The 25,323-nt window shown below is 46.1% G+C and overlaps 1 pseudogene; it reads left to right on the top strand.

Moving 5' to 3' along the window:
- LOC136638965 (monocarboxylate transporter 2-like) overlaps nucleotides 1–25,323 on the top strand; it is a 194,990-nt pseudogene that overhangs the window by 92,649 nt on the left and 77,018 nt on the right.

Below are 25,323 nucleotides of genomic sequence, written 5' to 3'. Positions count from 1 at the left end.
TGATGATGTCACTTCCAGTCATGACATCACTTCTGGTGGGTCCTGACAGATTCTCATTCTGAAAAGTGGGTCCCAATGCTAAATGCTTGAGAACCACTGGTTTAAAGAATGCCACTGGCCTTTTTTTGGGCAGGGAGCTCTCTTGGAACCACCACTGAGTCCTTTTCTATAGGGGGGGGGGAAATAGTGTGTTTTTGCAGGGATGAAAAACAGAACTAAAGACGAACACACAACATCTTTGTTGGATTTAAAATAAACACTGATATCATGCTGCATTTGAAAGTTAGGCTGATTTTCCACCAGTGACCATACAAAGCCATTTCTTTTTCACAGTTCTATTTACATCTACTGATGTCCTCCTTGTTAAATGCCATTTCTGCCCAATGTTGCATATATGCAACAGAGATCAAATGTGTAGATCTGTGGCTTGAGAAGAAATGGGTTAATATTTTTGTTGCTCTGAATGTGTGGCTCTTTATGTGAGTGCCAGATACCCCTGTGCACTGAAGAGTGAGTGTGGTGGTGTGGTTAGGGTACTGGACAGTGATTTGAGAGGCCTGGGTGCAAATCCCCACTCTGGTACACAGCACACTGGGTAATTGTTGGCCAGTCACTGTCTCTCAATCTAAACTACCTCACAGGGCTGTTGTGAGGAGAAAAGGAGAGTTCTTGGAGGGCTGGTAAGATCAAAATATAAGACATGGTGTTTCCCATTATCTTCATGTCAGACATGTCTACATCCAACTGGGAAGGGTACACCATTTTGAAGAGGGTGGGAGGGGAGAGGGGTCTTTATGTGGCAGTCACAGATACATTAATTAATCTGGACCAGGTGCTAGAACAGTCTAGCACCTAGCAAGACAAAGACAAAGTCTAGCAAGACAAAGGCAATTGTCTTCTGGCAATGTGGACAATCCATCATTTTCACATGAAGGAAAAAAGCTATTTTTTTAAATCAAATGTAGGGCGCAATCCTGACTTGCCCTTGGGCCAGTGCAAGTCCCTTGTGCTGGCCCAGGAGTGTTACAAACATGCCATAAGGCACGTTTGTGCCTCCTCATGAGTCAACTGGGCCGGCCCGCGGAGCCTGAATGCAGCCTCTGCACCGACAGAGGGAGCGAGACTTGTGTCAGCCAAGCTTGGCCGATACACGGCTCTGTGGAGGGCGGGGAGGAGGCAGGAGGGAGGTGTTCTGGGGTGGGCAGAGGGTGGGCAGAGGGCGGTCTCAGGGGTGGGCAGGCGGGGCTGGGATCCAGCTGTTACGCAGCTTGGAGCAGCTTCAAGCTGGTACTCTACTAATCTACAAATCAGGTTAGTAACCCTGTAACCCTGTAACCCTGTAAATTTAGTAGAGTACCAGAGTAGCTTGAAGCCCTCTGCCCACCCTCTGCCATCCTCTATAGATTAGTAGAGTACCAGAGTACTCGGCTGGTAGAAAAGTACCTATAGAAAAGGCTACAGCAGTGATTTTCAACCTTTTTCATCTCACAGAACACTGGCAAGGCACTAAAACAATCAAGGCACACCATCTGTTTTTTGACAGTTGACAAGGCGCACTGTGTTGCCAGTGGGGGGCTCATATCTCCCAATTGTATTGGCAACCTTCAGTCTCGAAAGACTATGGTATCGCGCTCTGAAAGGTGGTTCTGGCACAGCGTCTAGTGTGGCTGAAAAGGCCAATCCGGGAGTGACAATCCCTTCCACACCGGGAGCAAGTGCAGTCTGTCCCTGGTCTGTCTCCCTGGCTATGGGCCTTCCTTCTTTGCCTCTTAGCCTCAGACTGTTGGCAAAGTGTCTCTTCAAACTGGGAAAGGCCATGCTGCACAGCCTGCCTCCAAGCGGGCCGCTCAGAGGCCAGGGTTTCCCACTTGTTGAGGTCCATCCCTAAGGCCTTCAGATCCCTCTTGCAGATGTCCTTGTATCGCAGCTGTGGTCTACCTGTAGGGCGCTTTCCTTGCACGAGTTCTCCATAGAGGAGATCCTTTCTCCCAATGGCCTACTAATAAATGTCCCTCTCTCAAATTCTCCTGGCACACCTGGGGACCATTCGCGACACACCAGTGTGCCACGGCACACTGGTTGAAAATGGCTGGGCTACAGAGTGATAAGCAGTGGGTGGTGAGAGGTTCCCTGCTACTCACCCGTGCACCCCTTTTGTTTTGAAATGTCTTTCCCACACCATCCCTGTTTTCCTGCATAATTCACACATACACACACACACACAAACTGTCCCCATCAGTTCTATCTTGGCCCCCAGTCTCCCACACCCAGTTCATATTCAGTTCTTTCCTTTCATAGCTCATTTTCCATCAGGAAGCCATTTGTCTTGGCTTATTTTTCACTCCTCATTTACATGTCTCCTGCAAGACTGGAACTCCCACATTGATCTTACTGTGAGATAATGTTAATAGGATCAATAAACCGCGACGAGTGTATCAAAGTGTCTGTTTTTCACCCTCCAGGACTACGCAAGGTGCTTTGGCATTAAGCAGACAAGCCTAATATATGGTATCTCTCACTCAGCTCCCTGTCTGCTGTTGTACTTGTGGGACCGTCTGTCTGCCCCCACACCAAATAAATTATTCGCTAACTGAACTTATTTAATTTTTAATACCACTAACAAGAGCTATAAAATATTCTTGGTGCAATTAAAAAAGAATCAATCAGGAGCTCAGAGTTTCTGACAAAGCATTGTTCCCTGAAATGGCTAAGGGGAATTAAAAAAACACACACAAAAAAACGTTAAACTACTTCTTCATTTGAGAAGAATTACAGAAAGTGTAATGTAGAGCCACTGTTGAATTATGTAAGCTTTTGCTGTTGCTGAAGAATATTTATGGTCTTTGGTTCACCATCCTCATGGTCTAATGCAGCATTTCTCAATGTGTGCTCCTGGGGCTCCAGGAGACCCTTTAGGGGCTCCAGGAGCACCCATAAGTGACCACCCCTTGCCTGGTTTGCTCACCGCTACCCCACCTTTCCAGTTCACAGATTTCCTTCCCCATTCCTCTCTTATTCCAGCTCTTTGCTGGTATACAGCATTGGGCTTGGTGCTGCACCAATTTGCACAAGCACTGGCACCGTGGGGCTCCTTGAGACTCCACACATGTGCTGGCAGGGCTCCCTGAGATTCATTTGAGGAGTGTGAAGGGTTCCTGAGAATGAAACATTTGAGAACCGCTGCTCTAAAGTATTGTTTTTAGAGTTGCGTTCAAAGATTATTAGAGAAACATATTTTGCTTGAAACGAGGGGCTTTGTGGGACAGAGCGCAAGCACCCACAAATTTGTGACTGCCCCGAAATTATTTCAGTGCCACCACCTGTAAGTAGGAACCTGGTAGCAACCGTGTTTACTACTGCTGCTGGGTGCCATTTTCATCAGTGATTCCAAGAAACTCAGAGTGAAGGTTGAAAGCGATGCTTGCTGATCCTGACTCCGATTGAGCACTTTCCATTTCAATTGATTTAAATGGAAGAGTTAAGCTAACTTAAGGCTTTCTCCTTGAAACTGAGCAGCTTTGGCTAGATTGTTCCTTAAGAATGTTGGAACATTTTGCTAAAGCACTGCAAAGGGATGATAGGAGGTTTGGGGCATTTTGAGTTTGGGGCATTGTGACTGCCATTCTGAAGAGGCAGTGGGTGGACGCTTCAGAAAACCCTCTGGCGCATAAGGACCTGAAGATCGCGGATTCACTTATCTGCGATTTGCTGTATCAGCGGGAGGGAGGGTGTCTGAGAATGGATCCCCTGTACCTATAGCCATATTAGAGGGGCCCTGTGCTGGTTGAATTGCCCGGGTCCTACACCCTTCTACAGATGGCTCTGGTGTTGTCACTTCAAATTGGTGACCCATACCCCATTCAAGGAAAATGGCAGACTGCAATCCCACAACCACAATTGCTTCCTTCAGTGGACTTGCCCATGCTGTATCACCTGTTCAGCAAAAGGGCTAGATGAGCTGAATCTTGCACTTATCAAATATAGGTGGTCATTGGCATTGCTGCAGCTGAAATTGTGATTCCCTATGTGTGGTTCAGGAGTACTGCACCATGTCCAAGCGCAGGAGGTAGATTCTTCCCCTTCTGCCCATGACATTCCTTGGTATCCACCTGCCTTAACTGTGGATATGGTTCACATCAGATCTGATCTGAACCATGGTTAACTCTAACTGAGGTTCATTCATAACCAAGGTTTGAAATTAGGAGTCGAGACTAATTTCAAAATCCTGGTTAGCTAACAAAATCTGGGGAGAACAGAGTGTAGTAACTTCCTGAACGACTATTGAAAGACTATTTTTGTTTGTTTTTCTTTTTTCTTTTTTTTTCTTCTTCTTCTTTCTTTTGGTATGCCAGCTTGGTACATTGCTGGAAATTTATTTTCCCATTTTAGTTTGGCTTAAGTAGCTGACTATAAAGTGGTATGCTGAGTTTTTAACAATCTGGATGAAAGATGATTATATGCTGAAATGCCACTTAGCATATATAATTCCTTTTCTTTATCTGCATTTTTATGATTACATCTAAGAGCTTGTGAAAGAATATGGAGGCACTTCTATTTAAATATTTTAAAAGATACTATTAAGAAGTAACAGATTCCCACTTGGTGAAAGCTATTTGGCAGGAAGAGACGGTAGCAGGGTAAGTCCTTTCCCTGCACACAGTGTGTAAATCCAGACCGCTTGCAGCTTGGTCAGTCACAGGTGGAAAATGGGAGCAGGCAGTGCAGAACTAGTTTGAAAACTGTAGCTGGGTAGCTTTGCAGCATCCCTTGGACAGAAAGATAAATCCAATTCAAACTTACTTTCTACTACTTTTTATTTGAATCAATTTGATTTGTTTTCCATTCACATTCTACACCAGAGCTGTCAAACTTGTTTCATACAGAGGGCCAAATAGCATTTGTGATGCCTACCGAGGGCTGGAAGTGATGTCCTTAAGCAGGAAGTGATATTGCTAAGCAGGTCAAGACCAGAAATAAGACCTTTATCATACTTAGGAACTCAATTAGCTGCAAATGAGGGAAAAATATGAAGAGCTTGGTCATATTTTCAATATATGGGAGAACCCAATTGTCACAAGGGCCTCACTTTCAGCAGTGACACCCTAGCACAGCTCAGCAACTGAAAGCAACTGCTGGAGGTGCTGGGAGATAGAGGTGCTTGGAGAGCCCAAGGGCCAGATAGCTTCCACAGGACACATCTGGTCCCTGAGCCTTATGTTTGGCACCCCTGCTCTATATCAAGGAAAGCCAATTCAGGAATCTGTTGAAAACAACAAGAAAGCAAGAGGATTGGGTGCTCAAGGATAAATGAAGAAGAAATATATGAATGGGCAAATAAATGCAAATCAGGGGGGACAGTGGCTAGAGTGTTGGATGGGATCGGGGAGACTTAGGCTTAAGTCCCTCTCTAGCCATGAAACTTACTGTGTGGTCTTAGGCTAGTCACCATGTCTCAGATGAACAGCACAATCCTAAAGATGTTTACTCAGAAGTAAATCCCAGTATGTTAAACGGGGCTTACTCTTAGGTAAGAATGCATAGGATGTCAGCCTAATTCAGTTCACAGGATTGTTCTGAGGGTTAGAAGAGAAGGAGAAGTCACGTACATTACCCTGAGCTCCTTTGAGGAAGGACGATATACAAAAGTGAAAAATAAATAAGCGGAATAAATGTATTCTGACTCAGACTGCTGGTCCATCTAGCTAAATGTATTCTACCATGACTGGCAGTTCTGATTCAGGCAGGAGCCTTCTCTGAAGATGTCAGGAATGGCATCTCGGGCTTTCTGCATGCAAAGTGCACGCTCTACCATTGAGATACAGTCACCCCCGCCCCAAAGCATATTGCTTCCCATATTGAAGCACAACTGTTACCAAGTATTATGTTCAGAGCAAAAGGATATGCCAATTTCACCTGTTTTATGGTATACTTTCACCAGGGTGCTGTCTCACCAACAAACAACAACCATAATACCACATGACTCACTGTGACCTCAAGTGACATCACCGGCTCATCTTCCATTTCAAAAACATTCAAATGAGTTCCTGAATATTAGATACTCTCATTTGGAGTATTTTGACCACATGCCTTTGAACAGAAGAGGCATTTTCAGCCATTAAACTCTTCTTCTTCCCTGTGTTCAATTAACACATGTAGTGTACTGCTAACGGGGTCAGAATGGAATGATTTAACAGGACCTCTATACTTGCAGTTCACTTAAGGCATAGAGTGGCAGCTTACTTAAGAGTACATGCCACTGATCTCAACAGAACATGCTTCTGAGCAAGCATACCTTCATTAATGTCAGTGGCATAGCTAAGCAGGGGCTGAGGAGGTACATTGCTTCCATCTCTGCTGGGGAGGGGTGATGGCACTTTACCAGAGGAGTGTGGCAAACCTCACAAAATCAGCTTGCTCTCATCCCCGAACAGCTCCAAATGGAGCCATTTCTGGGACCAGGGCTGAGTATGCACGGAGGATGGGGTGGTAGTGCAGGTACAGTAGGTGATGTGATGACACAGGGGGCAACATCGACTCACCTGGACACAGGTACCTGCTGCCCCAGCTACACTACTGGTTAGTGCATCCCTCTGGAATAAAAAGAGTTTGAAGAATGCAACCATTCTCTACTACTGATAATACAGTTGAATGTTTCGGTCCCTCTCCCAATCCGCACCTCCCTGTTCAGGATCTCTGTTATAAACTGTGCTGAGCTCCCAGTGAAATCATTTGGGTAAATGGCATTCCATTCCAGTGTTAATTAACAGGTTCATTAGCTGAGGGGCATTGCTTGGAAGAGATTGTATGGATTTGCCGTTCTTAAGTGAGGATGTGAAAGTCAAGAAAGTTGTAGAACTGCAGAAGGACAATCAGGAGGGCCAGAAAAGGCAGAATTAGTGCAGCAATAATATGAAAGAACACAGCAGCACACAGTGCTGGGTGGGTGTCTGACTGCTGATTGCATTCAACTCCACAAGGAGAGAGCTTGCGTGCCAAAGAAGATGTTTCAACAGACCAATAGAGATCCTTGGGGACAATCTCCATCAAGGAGTGATTAAGAGAGCAGAGCAGAAGGTCAAACCAAACTCCTTTGTTGAGAAAAAAAAAAAAAAAGACACACACGCCAAAAACATTTTCACTCAATAAAGATAGTTTGACTCTAGAGTACACATTGGCAATTAAATGCTCGTGAGCTGGAATTTTCCTACCTTCCGAAATGTGTGTTAGAAATGGGGTTGCACCATGCAATCTATTCTAGCACCTAGTGAAATGGAATTCTCTCTCTCCCCATTACTTTCTCTACCCTGCTGTGAGCATCACTTGTGTTCATGTCACAAGAACCCAAGGCAGCTAACACTGGTACTCACACAGACTGTCCCAAGTGCATTTGCAGGCTTAATTTCACTGGGGATGGAGGGAGAATGAATGGATGCAAGGTAAGCCTGGGGGAGAGCTCAGAAGAGATGGTTGTGTTTCCCCCTTGCTTTCTCAGTGGCCTTGAACAAGGAAGGACAGCAACTGTTACCCTGCACATGCCCAATCTCGTCTGATCTCAGAAGCTAAGCAGGGTCAGGCCTGGTTAGTAGTTGGATGGGAGACCGCCGGGGAATACCGGGTGCTGTAGGCTTATACCATAGTCTTTCGAGACTGAAGGTTGCCAACCATGAACAAGGAAGGAGACTGAGGGTTGCAGCCTTTGCTTTTTGGGGCTGCAGGTTATTTGTACATTTGAAACAATGGCATAAGCCCCATTGCAGAGAGGTGATAGGATGATAAAAAAAAGCAACCATTCTTCCATGCATATTTGGGCATTTTTGAAGGTTAATTTACAACACGAGCCCTATTGGGGAGGGCAAAAACTAACCCCAAAGGGTCCCAGAACATCTTACTGTTTTCCGATCAGCCACGTGCAACATGACAGACAGTATTGTCTTTGGCGGACCTGGAAATAATCTGATTTTCTTTGAGCCCATTCAGTTCAATGGAGTAGTCATCCGGGAGCCGTTCATCCCTGCCAACCCCAAACAGTGATCTGTACAGTATAGCTGCCCAGATTGGCTGGACCCAGGTTGCAAAGCATATTGATGAAAGTCTGTTATCCTCTCCCCATAACATATTTAGAAATTGCCATTTCCTGCAGCTGTTTCCTTCAACTAAGTGGATTTCAGTCCTGCTTATTTCAGTGGGCTTACACCTCAGAGTCACTTTCTAAATCTCTTTTTAAGACTAGCAATCTTTGAAATCATTTCTATTCCTTTGAATGTATGCTGAAACATTTAAGGATGGGTTTCCCCTCCTGAAGATATGAAGGGTCAGCATTTTTTTTGTTTATTCAGTGCTGTTCCACCTGGTGATCAGCTAAAGAAAATATATGACTGCAATTTTATCTGTGATTCTAAAAAGATCAGAACACTTTGGCTATATCATTACACTGAAATATATGCTTTGTTTCAGGGAGCCACATAAACCCAATTCTTCAAATGGATAAAAGCCATAAGCTAGAGCAGCAATTTTCAATCAGTGTGCCGTGGAACACTGGTGTGCCACGAATGATCTGCAGGTATGCCCCAGGGGTTTGGGAGAGGGTAATTTATTAGTAGGGTCATCAGGAGATGTGAGCCTTCCCCCCCCCCCCACTGGCAGTGCAGTGTTCCTTGTCAGTTATGAAAAAACTGATGGTGTGCCTTGACAATTTTAGTGCCTTCTCAGTGTGCTGTGAAATAAAAAAAAGCTGAAAATCGCTGAGCTAGATATTGCCATGTGTCTCAGCCTGTCCACATTCCTACAGCTTATCCCTCACTGCTGGATCACTATGATTTCCCTGCTCACCCCAGACCAACCCGTAATGAACCTTGAATCCATCACGGGAGTGTCTGGATTGTGTTGATGTTACTGGCTCCTCCTCCTTGCTCCTCTTGGGTTCAGTGCATGACTGAGAAATGGGGTAAGAGGATGGAGGGACAAACATTGGTGTCTCCTGTAGCACATGTGCCCAACAGAAGCACCTTCTTTTCATTTCATTTTTCCTCATTGTTAAACACGATTAATATGTTGGCTATGGAAAGACGAATGTGCAAGTGTTGTACCTCCACCCTTGTGCCCCTGTTTTACTGCTGCATATTGTAACATGTGACAGAATCCTCAAACTAAGGAGAGGAACTGGCTTGCAACCAATGCTGAGGAGCACAGAAATTTCATTGGTCTGATTTGGTAGTCTCTCCCACCAATAGAGATGTCTATTTTGTCCATTGTTGCCCCACTTGGATGGCCTCCTGACTTGGTAGTCATCATCTCTGGAGAAGCTACCTTCCTTGCCTACCAACACATGCCTTTTGGTTGCATTTTTTCCAGTTTTCCCTGGTATCCAAATACCTGGTATCATTTTATTTTTTCCAGTTTTCCCTGGTATTCCCTTTGCTGCCCAACCTCAATCACCCCAGCAGCCTATCCTATCCTTCCCACCTGCTTGTGCAGCCACACCAAAAACAGGCAGAGCGGGAGGCTTCGGAGGGGGATGGGAATTTACATCTAAGCCTCTTCTTCCACGATGATCTCCTTGGACCTGCACCAGTGAAAAGACTGGCACAAGTCTGAGGAGAGAAAGGGAGTTGGGAAACTCAAAAATGAGGGGATAGGATTTGGCACACGCCATCACCATCAGAGCTACTCTCTCTTGCAGCCTTCCCACTTGTCCCACTCTGCCCAGTTTTGCCCCAGCTCACCCTCTTCTGCTGTCCCCCACCCCTCCTGCCTCCCCTGCTGCCTTACCTGCAATGTGCTTGGGGAGGCGCTGGCCTTTTCATTGGCATTTGGCCAGCATGCTACTTAGAGTACTGCCAGAGTGTGCTTTACGGCTGTTTTGCAGCAGTGCCACCAGTGGAGCACTTATTCCACTGGTGACAGGGCCCATTGGGCCATAAGGCGAAGTAATTTCCCTTCCCTCTCTTTACTCTCTCCTTTTTCTCTCCAGCCCCCTCCTAGCACTCTTCCTTCCTTCCAAACATGAAACAAACACTCATTATCTCTTCGCGGAATGCTTTATAAAAAAAAAAAACCTGAAACTTGCTTGGATTGTTTAAATGGGCACCAGAAGACAGAGCTTTGGCAGAAAGGCCTTGCTTCGAACCACGGAAGAAGCAGCAAGATGGTTCTCGCCTGCAGGGATTGAAAGCAAAGCTGCCACAGCAGCAGCAAGCAAATGAAGTGAACGGAGGGCCAGTGAGTCAAAGACAGACTGCGGGCTCGCGTCCTCCAGTGAGTTGTTTTAACCCATCACCGGAGATCTGTAGCGGAGCTCTCCAGTGGCCGGCCTCTAGCTAAAAGGCTTCCACTCGAGTGCTTCAGTTCATGTAAGTTTGTTTAAGATGCATAATTCATGAAGGCTACATAACACCATCCTTGAATAACTTTTCACTCACCACCTGCTTGATAGGAACCAAACTGACAGAAGACGGCAACTTCAGGAAAGCGGGCTTAGCACGCGATTGGGCTTGGCAAAGGGCAGCAATGAGCTGTCTTTCTCTTGAAATGTCTCATGCATAGTGGCAATTTTCATTAGCGCCTAGCATATAGAACAGCATTCATTTATTCCCTAGCCAGTGCAGCGTTCCCAAGCGTTTTCGACTTGACCTATTGGGCCATTGGCCGTAGCTCCCCACTAGGGCTACAATCTTATACGTCATATAGGGTGGCAGGTCTTTCGTGAGGATTCCGTGGCTCCCCTGGCTGATTTCCACGGTTCCCCGGGGAGCTACGGCTCACAGTTTGGGAACCACTGCCCTAGTGGACTTTTCTCTATTACTAGCCCCACAATCTTAAAATTAAGGAGACTTACAGCACCAACCTATGCATGTCTACTCACAAGTCAGTCCTTGCTAAACATTATAACAAGACAGCTCCTAGTTTTTCCAAGAGTCCAATGTTTCAAATTTATATTCTGTTCCTCCTACTTAATAAGAAATATCCAAGGTGGCTAACGAACACCATTGAAACGTCCAATTAAAATCAGTAATTAGAATCCAAACCACAAAAGTGAAGCAGCAGCAACAATTGAGAAAAGCATAAAGTACACTGAAATGCAGGACAGCAGATCAATTAAGGCTGTGATCGTATATACACCTTCCTGAGAGCAAACTCCATTGAACACAATGGAACTTCCATCTGAGTAGACATACATAGGATTGCATTGTAAATCAAATAACACAGGTCAACACACGTTTTGCTTCCTTAAACGTTACACCAATTCCTGGGTATATTTGGGGTGCCGATTCCAAAAATGGCATCTATTTTGCCCCGTCACATCTAGTTTTGGAGACACGGCATAGCCTCTTTAGTGAATGGTTCAAGCAGCTTCCTCATGAGGAAGCCTACACCATGGCTTCCTCATGAGGAAGCTGCGTGAACCATTCACTAATGAGGCTATATGCCAAAACTAGACGTGATAGGGCAAAATGCATGCCATTTTTGGAATCAGTACCCCAAATTCATATCAAACCACCATAAAGTTTGGGAAAAACTTTTCTGACCCTCAGTTTTGTAGGCCTGTGTTAACGGTCCAATCCTAGCGAAGGGAAATGACAGAATACTGCCACATACATCAGGGCACAGATTAGCCCCGCCAGTGCAGAAGCCCTCCTGCCTGTGGAAACTGCACGGATGCTAGTGTAGCATCCGGAAAGGTGTGTACCACCACCAAGGGGGTACTGACAGGCCACCAGCATAATTCCACCTGCAGAGAGGCTGAAAAAGGATGGAGAGTTGGACAGCAAGTTGGTGGATGCCAGATCCTGAACCCTCTTCCTGAGCCAGATATGCTACCAATGGCACCAAAGTGTTATGCCACCAACTGAGCTAGCATAGCTCAGGAGAATCCCTTAACGGGCTATGTGGCAATCAGCACATACAGGGAAGACCACTCATCTCCCTTGACTGGCCTCTCCACCATGATGGTGCATTGGGTTTGCAGACATCTCACCTGTGGCCCTGTGCTCTTACTGCAGGGCCACGTAGGACTGGGCTGTAAATGCCTGGTGGAACAAAAACATCTTTCACAGTCTTTGAAACGCTGGTCAAGCGGAACCCAAATTAGTCTCCTGAGGCAAGGAATTCCACAGGCTGAGTGCCATAACAGAAGAAGCACTCTCACTAGAGATAGTCTATGACACAAATTTGCCTGAACTTTAGTCTTTTTAGAGGTCTTCCTCCAAGTTCCATCAGCATTAGTGGTTAAGCTGTGAGTGGCTGGCAACAGGGTGGTTTTTTAAGGTTGTGGTACCCTGTATTTGGAATACCCTCCTCAGAGAAGCTTTTTGGCACCCACTTTTAAAATATTTTCTAAAAAGCAGCATAGAAAGACAAGGAGCTTGTACTAGATCCAGGAGTGGTCAGGGAGCCAAGGAGATTTAAGGAACAGTGTGAGATGATCTGGGCAACAAGCAAAATGAATGACCTCAGCAACTGAGTACTGAATCATGGTAAGAGGACCATGATTAGCCAATAAAAGACCAATGAGGAGGAGGCTGCAATAGTTTAAGGCAAGGCAAGACCTGGCCTCTCTGTTTACCACCTGAAAAATGACTGAATGCCAGATGCAAGGGATGGCACCAGGATTCAGGTCTCTTGTTGTCTTGTGTGTTCCCTGAGGCATCTGGTGGGCCACTGTGATGCAGGAAGCTGGACTAGATGGGCTTTGGCCTGATCCCGTGGGGCTCTTATGACATTCTTATGTTCTTATGACATTTTCTCACGAGTGAGCGAGTCAGGGCTCAATCCTAACTGGCAGATGCTGGCATAGGAGGCCATGGAGTGTCGCAAACGTGTCATAAGGCACGTTTGCGCCTCCATGGGCAGGAGCCGTGTCGGCGCATTCAAATGCGCCGATGCGCGGAGGCGGACAGAAGCCTCTGTGGCGGCTCCTGTGCTGCCGCTTGTGTCGGTGAGCTTGCGTGAGGGTAGGTGTGAGGGGGGGTGGCGAGGGTGTGGGAGGGGGCATTTCTGGGTGGCGGAAGGTCGGGCAATGGGCAGCCCTGGGGCCAGGGACGTGGGGAGCTGGGGAGCGAGGCTGGGACCCGGTGGTAATGCCGGATCCCAACCCCTGTCCCCAGAGAGAACAGAGCAGCTACTAGCCGCTCTGCTCTCTTCGGACTTGCACCTCCTCCAGAGGTGGCGCAGGTCCGAGGAGACCCATTAGGGCATGCAGCCCTTACCCAGGGGTAAGGGGAAGAACTTTATCTTGCCTCTGGCTGAGTTGCTGCAGCCAACGAACCTGGCCTCTTGGCTTGTCTGCTCCAGCGCAAGTTTGGATTGCGCCCTGAGTCAGATAAGTGAATTTGCTTCAATGTATAGAAATAGGTGCCTTGCAAAACAAGAAATAGGTGCCTTGCACTAGGCACCTTATACAGACGGTGAAGGGGAATGGGGTGCTTTTATCATGAACAAATAAAATGAAGCATTCTCCTCTGTAGACTGTTGGCTGGTCTCTCAGCCTCCGTTTCGTGCATTTATTCCATTTCACGCGAAAGAAAGTGAGACAATTCTTCAATGCCTTCTTTCGCTGGCCAGCAGGAGACACTTGGAAGTGCTAAAGGACTCAAAATATATGGAGCAGCTCATGGGAATGAGTAGTCTTGGGATCCAGTTATGGTGTTGGTGGGACACACACACACACACACACACACACACACACACACACACATGAATTGCTTAGTCTGCCTTCTACAAGATATGCACTGGCTGCAGCGGTCATTTGGGCTGTTGATGTCTCACTTAAGGCTGCTTCCTAAAAGGCCTTTCACACCTTCCAGAAGAGCCAGTTTGGTAGGTGCAACACTCCCTGTGAGCCAAATTGGAGTCACTGGTTATGAATGTGATTGCAACTGGGAACCGGGTTCCGCAGCCGAACACCGTCCCCGCTCTCTTCCCCTTTAACTCAAGGAGAGAGGGAGGGGGTAGACCTCAGGGTGGAACACAGTTCCCAGCCACTTCCAAGGGCCCCTCCTCTTCCTTTTTCATGAGAGGGGGCGGCCCTCAGAGCAGCGCGGAACTGCGCCGAGAGTGGCTGTGCTCCTGCAACCACTGTTGGTGCAGTTCTTGGTGTATGAGGGGGGCGTGTCACAGGGGGGTGCATCGCAGTAGTGCCCCCCAGCGCAGCACCCGGGGCATTTACCCCACTTGCCCCCCTCCAAATACGCCCATCCACGTGCTGTCCATCCACATGCTGTCATACGCAGTTCCACTGCCAGAGAGAGAAATAGGTATTGGATTGTTCTTTAAGTTAGGTGCCTCTGAAGTCGCTTGCAACGTCCTCCATCCATCATTTCTGTTGTCCTCTGTGCATCTTTGCTTGCCCTATATAATATATTTAGGAAGCTCTACCTCCGACTGAAGTTATCACAGATGGTGACACATTTGCTATCGGGATGGTCTCATCCAAATAACAATCTCTATTTGAGCCTTCCCAGAAAGTTCATTCTATTTTGAGGTTTCCCAGAAAGTTCGATCTGATCACTGGAGTCAGAAGAAGGACATAAATCATTCCTGATCAGTCCCCCATCAGGTAGGTGCATTAAAGTTTGAAGCTGAAAGTAGGCTAGAGCCTCCTCTAAAGTTTGAAAAGCTCCCCCTCGCTCTCGCTCTTTCTTTCTTTCTTTTTTTCCTTTTTTTTTTTTAGCAAAGTCACTGAAATGGTATCTATTCTGACATTTGCACACTCTCATCAACTAGTTTTCCTGTTTGAAAACAAAAGTTAAGGAAGAAAAGAGTTTTTGTTCTTCTTCAAGTACAATAAAATATGCATTTTCTGTAGAATGGGTGGTGGACCAGAGTTACTGAGAGACTGGTATTGACCTTTAAAGCCCTATACTGCTCTGGACCAGGGTATCTTAGAGATCGCCTACTCCCATACAATCTGGCTCGTCCTCTTAGGTCATCAGAGAAGGCCTTTTTACAAGTGCCACCGCCTAGGGAGGTACGTGGGGCAGCTGCAAGAAATAGGGCCTTCTCAGTAGTGGCACCAACGCTATGGAACTCCCTTCCCCCTGACTTAAGAATGGCTCCCTCTCTTGAGACCTTTTGGCAAGGCCTGAAGACCCTTCTGTTTAAACAAGCCTTCTGAGTTCTCGGCCTTTTAACATCTTTTTAACATCTTTTAATATTTTTTACAGGCCTGATTCTTTTATGACTTGCTGCTGCTCTATGCTCTTTTTACCTATTTTTTACTCTGACTGCTGTTTTTTATGATGTGTTAATATGTTTTTATTTGTTTTTAAATTATGTTTTTAATATGTTTTTAATATGTTGCCTTGAGTCCCTTTGGGGAGAAAGGCGGGATAAAAATAAAGTTATTATTATTATTATTATTGTGCCCCAATCATCATATCCCCTGCCGGTCAACAGCACACAGTGTGTGTGTGTGTGTGTGTGTGTGTGTGTGTGTGTGTGTGACCAGACAGCCCCAGAAATGTAAGTACAACTTTTTCCTACTTACCTCCCCATAGGCCACCTTGCTTCCAATCAGTTCAAGGAGTCTCAGGGAGCATTCTGAGATGGAGAAAGGAGGAGAAGATCTTGGCATCTCATACTGAGATCCTCCCCTTCACACCTCCTGCTCACCTTGCTCTGTGCCCTGAGCTGCTACCACCACCAACCTACCTGCTCCAGCAGGAGTCTGGGAGCTACTGACCTGTGCAGTGCCTCCGGCTCTTGGGACCAGCAGCCCTGAGCACAAAACGGCAGCACAGCTTTCACACCAGCACCCCAGGATTCATCACGCAGTTCTCGTGATTTGCCCCAGTCAGGCCCCCGTAAGATTGGACCTTGTGTTATGAATCAGGAAGCTACGGTTTGAATCTTGAATTTGCTATGAACTCACTAGGTGGCCTTAGGTAAGCTAGTATTATTTCAACCCCAATGCCAATACCTCATTTACAATATGTGGATGATAATAACACCCACCTCCCTGCCAACCGCATGCACCATCCACATCTCACCAGCACATTGCTCCCACCACAACCAGCCTATACATATAAAGTTCAATGCATATAGCCAGAAATCTATGACTCATTCCCTCTCATCTGATAATGAATTGCATGGTTGTGTCCTACTTTGGATTTTGCTAAACTGTGTGGACATTAAGGGCCAGTGGAGATAGGGTTGGTATACTGGGTGGACAAAGAGAAGGGCAGTCATGCTCATGCTTCCCTCCGTGTGAGGATCTAGGAAGGGGGGAAAGTATTGTCTGAATCAGACCAGTGTGTAGGAAGTGCTCTGAGCACTCTAAAAGGATGACATAAAGCATGCTAAGTATCATTAAAGTTTTACATTCCTATTCAACTTTCTGTAGAATACAACCTTAAATTGATTTTCTTGTATTCCTTTCTGCTGAATAGTATCTTCATTAGCCCGACATGACAGAATCAACCAGTCGGATGTTGCAACATGGACTTTTATTTTTTTACTCCTCTTGTAAATTTAACTCTTGAAGCCACTTCCTTCTGAATTGGCTACTGATCCATTCAAGCCAGCAGTCTCTACTAGAGGTAGTTAGCCTTTCAACTTTAGGGCTCCTGGGCCTTAACAGTTATGCAGAGGAGGGAATTGCAGCTGGCGCAGCTCATCACCTGTAAGACTGAGTCTGAATATGCACAGAGAGAGAGAGAGAAAGAACACCTGACAACTGTAGCAAATTGTGACATGCCATGGAGTGCAGCTTAGCCTTCACCACAAGAGGCAAGCACTCTTAGCAGCATAACAGCTGCCAGCCCAGGAGCCCTGGCACCGATAAGTCAGCTTGAGAGTGGATGGGGGTAGGGGTGGGGGAGAGGAAGAAAGGAGGCAGAGCTCAAGGCAAAGAGGAAGGTGTGTTGAGGCCAGGAAGGGGACACTGTTGGCATCAGCACTGCTACTCATATCCTATCCTCCTTCCTGATCCCCTTCCTATGCAGATCCCTGGGTGTGCTCAGACTTGAGCCAACGAAGGTCCAAATACACCCATCAATGCATTGAAAATTTGTCCCAGGGCAAGGGAACAAATGTTCCCTTACCTTGAGGAGGCCCCTGGGATGCAAAACTTTTCACGTGGGATGCAGCACATGCCCCGTTGGCACATACTGCATTGGTGTCAGGGGGGTTAAGTAGGATTGGGCCGTCCTGTGACCGCATAGTCAAGCCATGGCAAAGAAGGAATAGATGGATTTGCAGGGATAGCCAAGAATGTAAGTCTGAACATGGGACAGATGCATGTCAGCCCATGCCCATAGCATTCATTGTTTTTCCTGCTCTCCTTTTAAACTCCAGACAGCATCAGGTCTATTTTGAAGCCGCAGGAAGCACTGCAGCACAGAGCAAATCACAGCACCGAAAGAACAGAACAGAAGGAAATGGTTGCTAGGAAAAATGGGACAAATGTATGTGCACATACAAACACCCTCCCTCCCTCTGACAACACAGGCACTAGTTTGTTCTCTTGCTGAAGTGGCACAATTAATCATGCAGCAGCACTATAATTCCCGACACCCCAAACCTGTGCTGATTCCATCGCAATTGTATTGGGGGTGTCTTATGTCAAGCCTGAACCAGGGAAGCCCCATTTTACTTTACAATAGAAATAAATATTTACCATCCTGTTTTGGAGATAATCAGGAGAATTTACTGGCGAGCAAAATCACCTGCTTCCCAGGTGGGTGAGTTACGGCCTGTTATTAAATGCTTGTTTTCCGTTCACCATAATGCGGAAAGAGCCCTAAATCACACAAGTAAGCTCTGTTTTCCACGCACATAACACCCTCAGAAGAGTGGCGAGGCTGTTCTATATCTCGGCAGGACGTTATACTGTAGGGTGGAGCAGAGTGAAATTCCCCTTTTCAAAACATATCATGCTGCAGGTGCGTCACCTCCTACTTGCTCTTTAGGAAGGGCTGGGTTCACGTTGGCGGTGGCAATTGTGTGGAAAGGGTAAGGATTTACTGATCCCCTCCTTGGTTCCCCCCCTCCATGCAGCTGTTGATTGGCTAGGAGCCTTATGGTGCGATATGGCCCTATATACAATCACTGGAAGTGAATACAGCCAATTTCGACAAACGTATACCCGCTTTGGCACCAAAATGCACTATCACAGTGGCATCATATGCCACTGATATCCCTGGATTGGGAAAGGAAGAGAGGGACAAGTTCAGTAAAGAGTAATGGGGAAACAGTGCATCTACATGCATGTGTCAACCAGCCCTGAGCAAATCAGGGATTCTTATCTTGTAAATGAGCACATAATAAGAAAGAGGGGGAGGGGTTTGGACCCAATTTTCAGTTGATTTCAGTATGAGGTGTATGCAGCATACTGGAATATTTTTCCATTGTTCTGACGTCTTGTTTGCACACACTACCTGTGTGTCTTGAATAACGTCAGCTTGGGATCCTCAGATGTATTTGGGCATGCCTGATTTTGTTATTGTCATTTGCCCATGTTTTATGACAGATTCTTTTGAAGCTTATGGTGACCTTGTACCTGGGGAGAACCTTCAGTGCTTCACCACAGCCAGGAAAGAATTCAAAATGCGGAGTGCAGCATTTTGAGACCTGTTATGGAAGTGATTTGCCCTGGCAGAAAACCAGAGGATGTCACAAAATGTGAGATGCGCTTGACTTTTCTCTTGTCTCCCATGCCTGTATCACATCTCACCCGCCTCATCTTATTTGAAAATAAGCTGGTGTTACTAAAATTATGGGTAGTTGCAGATGCTGAGAACATACCCTGCAGCCAAAACAAGTCCAAAGTTGGGGTTGACACCTAAGGGATGAAGCAAGAAATGCTATTCGAGGAAATAACCAGGACATATAGCCAGGATATCAGAAAATAACAAGAACACCCCCCCCCCCCACACACACACACACATATATCCTGGTTACTTCCTGAATAGCATTTCTGGATACATTGCTCATAAGAACATTAGAAGATCCCCACTGGATCAGGCTAAGGCCCATCTAGTCCAGCTTCCTGCATCTCACAGTGAGCCACCAGTTGTCTCAGGGAGCACACAGGTCAGCAAGAGACCTGCATCCTAGTGGCATCTGGCATTCTACATGGTTATAAATGGCTGCACCTAAATGTATAGATGGTTACAGATGGCTGCATTTGGCTGACACTCAGCTGTCAGCCTCAGCTATGAACAATTCCATCCTACCCTGAGCCATTTGGAATTAGATGATTTTTATTAAGGATCAGTGTGGCCCGTGTGCTCCTCCCATTCACTTTAATCTGCTTCTCCACTGTATACAAGAAACTCTGAATACAGCAATGCTTCACAGTATGCTGAGGAATGCATCATGCTCTCCAGAACAATGTTCAGTAATCTTCCCCACAATGTCCTTGGCAAAGTCATCCTCAGGATTCAGTTCATTTGCTCCACTATTGCGTCTTCTTTGTCTTCTTCCTTTTTTGCATTCTGGCCTATCCTTGGTGACCTCACTTAATTGTCTGTTAATGAGACCGGCTTTAAATCGAAAGGCTGTCTCTTTGCTGGGGCTGGAACCAGACCTCGAGGGAGACCAGGAAAGCAATTGCAAGTTGCCTCTTTCAAACCAAAAAGAAAGCTACAAAGTAGAGAGCGCGATCAATGCAGATGTGATCATTATTTATTAATTGTTCAATTTCGGCAAATACTTTATCACAGAAATTGGGGTGGAGACCCAGGAGGTAATTAAAGCTCAGCAAGTGCATACTGATTTTTGGGAATGTAATCAAACTATATGTCAAAAAACTGGTTTCCTAGAACCTTTCATCTTATAAACAGACTTCCTAGAACCCATAAAGTTGAATGCTTTAGAGACTTGCAACATGCACTTTTCTATGCTGGGAAAAGTCATAAAAAAACAGAACAGTAGGAAGGAACTTGTGGCAGCATCTTCTACAACCAGCATACAAACAGCTGTTAGTATTAGGGAAGATCCGTCTGTCCGTCCATTTGCAGGGATGGGAACTCGAGTCAGGTGACATGGACTCAAGTTGTGAAAATGCGTGTTTTTCACTGACTTGTGGGCTTATGAGTTGTGCGCATGGAAGTCTCGGTAAACCTCGAGTCAGGGCCCACCTGACTCGGCACACATCCCCACACATGCAGATTTAGTCTAGGTGTGCTTGCTTACTTTTTTGTGGTGTGAAAGACCTCATGGAGCCATCATTCTTACCAGGTAAACAGCAGGGAGTTCCAGTCATGAGGCAGGGAAGGGTTAATGTTTTCCTCTTGCAATGAATGGGGGGGGGGAAAAGACTGGACTTTTTACCCATCTGTGATAGGAAGGAAGGAACGGATGACACAGCGGACACAGGAGGAGGACCCAAGGGTGTTCTTGCCTTATGATTGGCTGCAGAAGCCCAGGGAGGGGAAGAGAGGCTTTTACCCTGGATTAATGAGGGGAGAAGGCAGGGGAGAGGCGGTTCCAAGCCATCCCAGAGAAATTCATGGCATGGCTCCAGCAGGCTCATTGAATGGCTGGTGCAAATGGGACACTTCTGAGTAGAGCTGCAAAGGATCAGGTCATCCTGGTAAGCCTTGCAGCAGCTGCGTGTGACCCTCTTCCCTCTTGCCGCTTCTCTCCCAGCCCTCTCACAGTCCCTTCCAATCCTCCCATTGTCTTCACAGATGGGACGGGGCAGCAGGGCAGTTTTTAAAGTGAACTCACACACACGCGCACACAGAGAGATTGAGAGAGAGAGAGAGAGAGAGAGAGAGAGTCTGGCAGCAGTCCTGTTTTTTCCGCAGCAGACTTTTTAAGACAGGGGACTCAACTCGAGTCCTTTAGAGTCACAAAGGGGTGACTCAGTACCTCTGTTATGACTTTTTTCAAGTTGAGTTGCGGGGGGTGGGGAGACTCTAGACTCTAGTCAAGCCTTGCTGGATTTTCCCAACCCTGTCCATCTGTAGTTCATACTCCACACATGCACGTGATCGTGATCCAATAGACGCACTGCAGGAGAAGTGAATTAAGAGGAGGACCTTGAAGAGGATAGAGCTAGATGGTATCGGCCAGCTTTCTAACGCATTGCGCATCATTGCGTGAGTGGTGATTTTCACAAAACCAATCGTTCTATCACCGCTCATAGCTCCCTATGCAAGGGAGCAGAGTATTTAGAGCTGCTCGGCCGAGAGAATTTTTCCACTGTGAGCAATATTACAGCTACAAGAGAGAGCCAGCAAAATGGCAGGACGTATGTTCCGCACACAACCCCAGAGGAGCAGTAAACTTTGACACGCGGCATATATCCACATTGCAGTAAAGAGGTTAAGAGTCTCTAGATAGGGAACAGCAGACAAGAGCCCCAGGACCAGCCATTTCTCTTCCCTGATGGTCCCCTTAAGAGAACTTGGGGAGATACACTTTCTGCTTCAATAATTATCTTTCACTAAGAAACTCTCCTACTACCTGAGCACTGAAAGGTGATGCTTCTTGTCTGGGGGTACAGACAAAATATAAAAGTGGCAGATTTTTATGCATGACAACCAAATGATACAGTCCAAAACATCCTAGACGTGATGCTTCTTTTCTGTGTCCTCATGGTTGCACTCTGCTGTACTTGGTGGGGTGGGGGGAATTCCTTACATTTTAGCTAAAGCTTTGGGATATCAAAACCCAGAAGGCCACAGCATGGTGGGTTGTGAGGGTGTTATTTTTTTTCCTTTCAAGTCTAGTTAAAGAAACCTACAACCCCAAGATATTGTGTCAGGCAGTCCAATCCTAAAGCTGCCAAGCTCTACAAAGCGCTCTTTTGACACCCTGAGAGTAAGCCGCACCAGTGGGAAGGCCTGTACCATCCCGTAGGTGCCGCATCCTACCTGACAGCCACCAGGGCAGGTCAGTGCTGGACCTAGAGGTGGGGAAGCAAGGGAGAGTGTTCTGGAAATTGGGATAGGGGGTTTTGGGGTGGGGGAGGGGATGGTTCAGGCCCAGTAGGGGAGAAGGGATGGTGAATCAGGCTTCTGCCACATCCTAACCTCCATCCCAGACCTGGAAGCCCTACACTGGGCTACTCAGTTCTGTGCCAGCAATTTAGCTGGCATGGACCTGAGTAGGCTGGGGCTCGACATGGGATAAAGGAACAAATGTTCTCTGACCCTGATGAGACCTCCTGTCTTCAAACATCCAGAGCTGGAAAGAGCATGGGCTTGGTGACCCCGCTGCAACAGTGTGGGATTGGATTTGCCCATTAAATGACTGTTTTTCCCCCCAGTGTAATTGTTTCACCTGTCAGAATAATGTTCCTATAAAGACGGAGAGCTTTACAAATCTGCCAAGAAAAAAGAAAGAAAGAAAAGAAATGTCTTCTTAGTGAAATAGAAATGTAATGAATGAATGAAATAAAAATAAATAGCTAGTTGACAGCACCTCAAGAGACTTGTAGAGCAAGGGAGGAGACTGGCTGGAATGAAAGTCCCATCATACATTTCTGAATAGGACCAATCAAAGTTAGTTGATTCAGGTGTGTATGCTCTGAACTAATACAGGTTAAGAGTTTTGCTTCTTTTGGCTCAATAGGAAGGCAGCTCCACTCTGCCAACCAAATATAGGGGTTATGGTCACAACATCTAAGGGTCAAAGTGTGTGAAGTATATGCACAGTAGGAGATATGGAGGATATCAGAATCAGGCTTGTCGAAGCAAAAGAGGGGTTTTTACCCATTGCCCCCATCATGGTCATGGACCAGATCTACTTCCCTGATGGCTGATCCAAGAAGAAAGCTCTCATTGGTGCCAAGGGAAGCTTTCGTTTCAAGGAAAACAGCAGCCACAGGTAGCCTAGATCGGGACATTTGCCGGCAGAAGGTTAAACCCCTCTCCTCCATGGCATAGTTGCAATTCATATTGGGGCTGTATCTCTGCCTTCCCCACCTCCTCCTTCTGCTTCTTTGTTTTTGATGTGCGGTAACGGACCTCCCCCTTGAAGCGCCCCTGGGCAAAGGTGCATAAAGCCGCCTCCCCACATCATGAGGCTGCCCCCATACTTACCTAAGAGGCACTTTTTCAAGTGGGTGCTCCTCTTTTTAGCAGGGGGAGAGTAACTGGCCCACCTCACCCCAGCAGTGTCTGTTCTAGTGGCTGTCTGCTGGTGTTCTTTTGCATCTTTTTAGATTGTGAGCCCTTTTGAGGCAGGGAGCCATTTAGTTATTTGATTTTTCTCTGTAAACTGCTTTGTGAACTTTTAGTTGAAAAGCAGTATATAAATACTAATACTAATACTAACAACAACAACAACAACAACAACAAAAAGAACCTCATGCACCATTAGAAACAACTCAGAAAGCCTTTGGAGGCTTCCCCTGTGATCTTAAGCAGTACTTCTGAGAAACTGGAGGTACTGTTTAAGACCGTGTTGGAAGCCTCAGATGGCTTCCTGCGCAGTCTGCAACACCACGCAGGTGCGGTGCTTGGGACTTTTGCCCCCCCTGCCCCCCTCCAGGTCTGCCACTGTTGATGTGAATCTGTCATTACTTCATGTAGTATATATTTTAATGTTTTCTGTTATATTGTGAAGGCCTATTGGTTTACAGTAAATGAACTACCATTACTACCGCATGCCAGTCACACGGTGGAGCACTGCTTCTATAAAGAGTGGGTTGCAATGTGCCCAGCCATGGATTTTTCCAGGTTTCAGGTGCGTTAAGCACACAAGAGCATGAAACCGTAACAGCATCTATGAACAGCCTTCACAGAATCCAGCATAAACGTCACACGTACACTCTCTTATCTCTCTCTCTCTCTCTCCATCTATTACACCTATCTATGGTTCCATTAGGAGATGGCCACCTTATAGCGAACAGATAAATTATGCTTCACATTTGGAAAAAGTGACCATTTGACATATAAATACTTTTCTACCTCAGTTATATATTCATTGTTCTTTCTTGACAATTGTTCCACTCTTGATGAAAAGCTTGACTAAAAAATGGGGAGGGGGGGATGAAATGAGTTTTTTTCCCTCTGACTAGTGCATGCATTTTTAAACACACCTGTCACTATACATTAGTGTTGCAAAACACTTTAACAATGTTGTCCAGTCCTCCGTCCCCACTACGGCATAGGACAGGAATATTAGCCGAGAAGGTCAGAGGCACTGCACAAATCTTTTCTTTTTCCCATTTCATATTAGCCATTACATTTATATTACCGTTGGAATCAGATCCAGAATGAACCATTCCTTTCATTTATGTGACAGAACGAAGCCGACAGGTCTTAAGGAAAAAAAAAAAAACGTTAATATCAAAGCCGTGACCTTAAATAAACTTGCAGCAAAGATCTCAGAAATATGTCAACCCATCCCTAAAGTTGCCATTGAATTATTGCCGTAATGTTGGGTATTCCACACTTTCAGAAAAGTCTCAAGAGCTAAATGTTATTGTTGTATATCAAGTCATGTTCCTTATTGTTCTACCATAAGCTCTCTTCTGGTGTGCAGCCGTTATATGTCCCATATAGACAATCAAACTGAGCCATGCATAATAAGAATAAGAATAAAACTTTAAGAGACAAAGGTCTACTTTATTGATGTTACGTTGAATCACAAATTACGTCGTCCTTCACCAGCCCTGCAAAGGGCTGCCATCAGCCCTACTCACTGACCCTGCCCTACAACTTAGGGCATTTTTCAGAGTGCAACGTGGGATTCTGATTCCGTTTCAAGCGACGCAAAGCGCGCCTCTGGCATGTCATTTTTGCAAGAAGCAGAATAACAGAGAACTCAGCCAAACTGCCCTGTGAGGCATGGCACTTTTCCCAGCATTTGAGCCTTTTGTGTAAAATAAAATATTCTATTCCATTATTTTCCCGTTTCAGGGGTCTCTCCGTTGAGGCTTTCGGGTGGTATATCTTTGCAAAGTTCAGAAATATTTGTCTCTTCACCATCTGCCTCCATGGCTGGGCAAATCGGAGAGCAGCACTGCAGCTGGGGCCGTAGGACATTAAAGCTGCCACCAGCTACAGCTCCAAGGGGACGCTGTGTCAGAGGGCACCGCAGTTTGGCTGAATGCAGAACTGGGCATACATACCAATGAACTGATCTTTCAAATAGCTGCAGTTTGTTTCTATCTCTCCTTTCCCTTTTTCTTTAATAACCGTTAAGAGGCAAGATTGCAACAATTTCATGAGCTTGCTTGAGGGGCTGGTCCCCCTCCACCCCCCACCCTCCAAGTGCTAAATTATTCTGCAGATTCATAATGTTCATTGAATATTTTTTAAAACAACTGGGAAATGCAGTAATGGAAATACTTGTAGATATAGGAGTTTGGGTCTTGAATATATGTACTACATGTGCTCTGTCTCAGGAAGCACCTTCTCACAATGC

The sequence above is a fragment of the Tiliqua scincoides genome, chromosome 2 (genome assembly GCF_035046505.1).
Source record: "Tiliqua scincoides isolate rTilSci1 chromosome 2, rTilSci1.hap2, whole genome shotgun sequence".
Lineage (NCBI taxonomy): Eukaryota > Metazoa > Chordata > Lepidosauria > Squamata > Scincidae > Tiliqua > Tiliqua scincoides.
The sequence above is the reverse complement of the archived record's forward strand: the minus strand, read 5'-3'. Positions and strand labels throughout refer to the sequence as shown.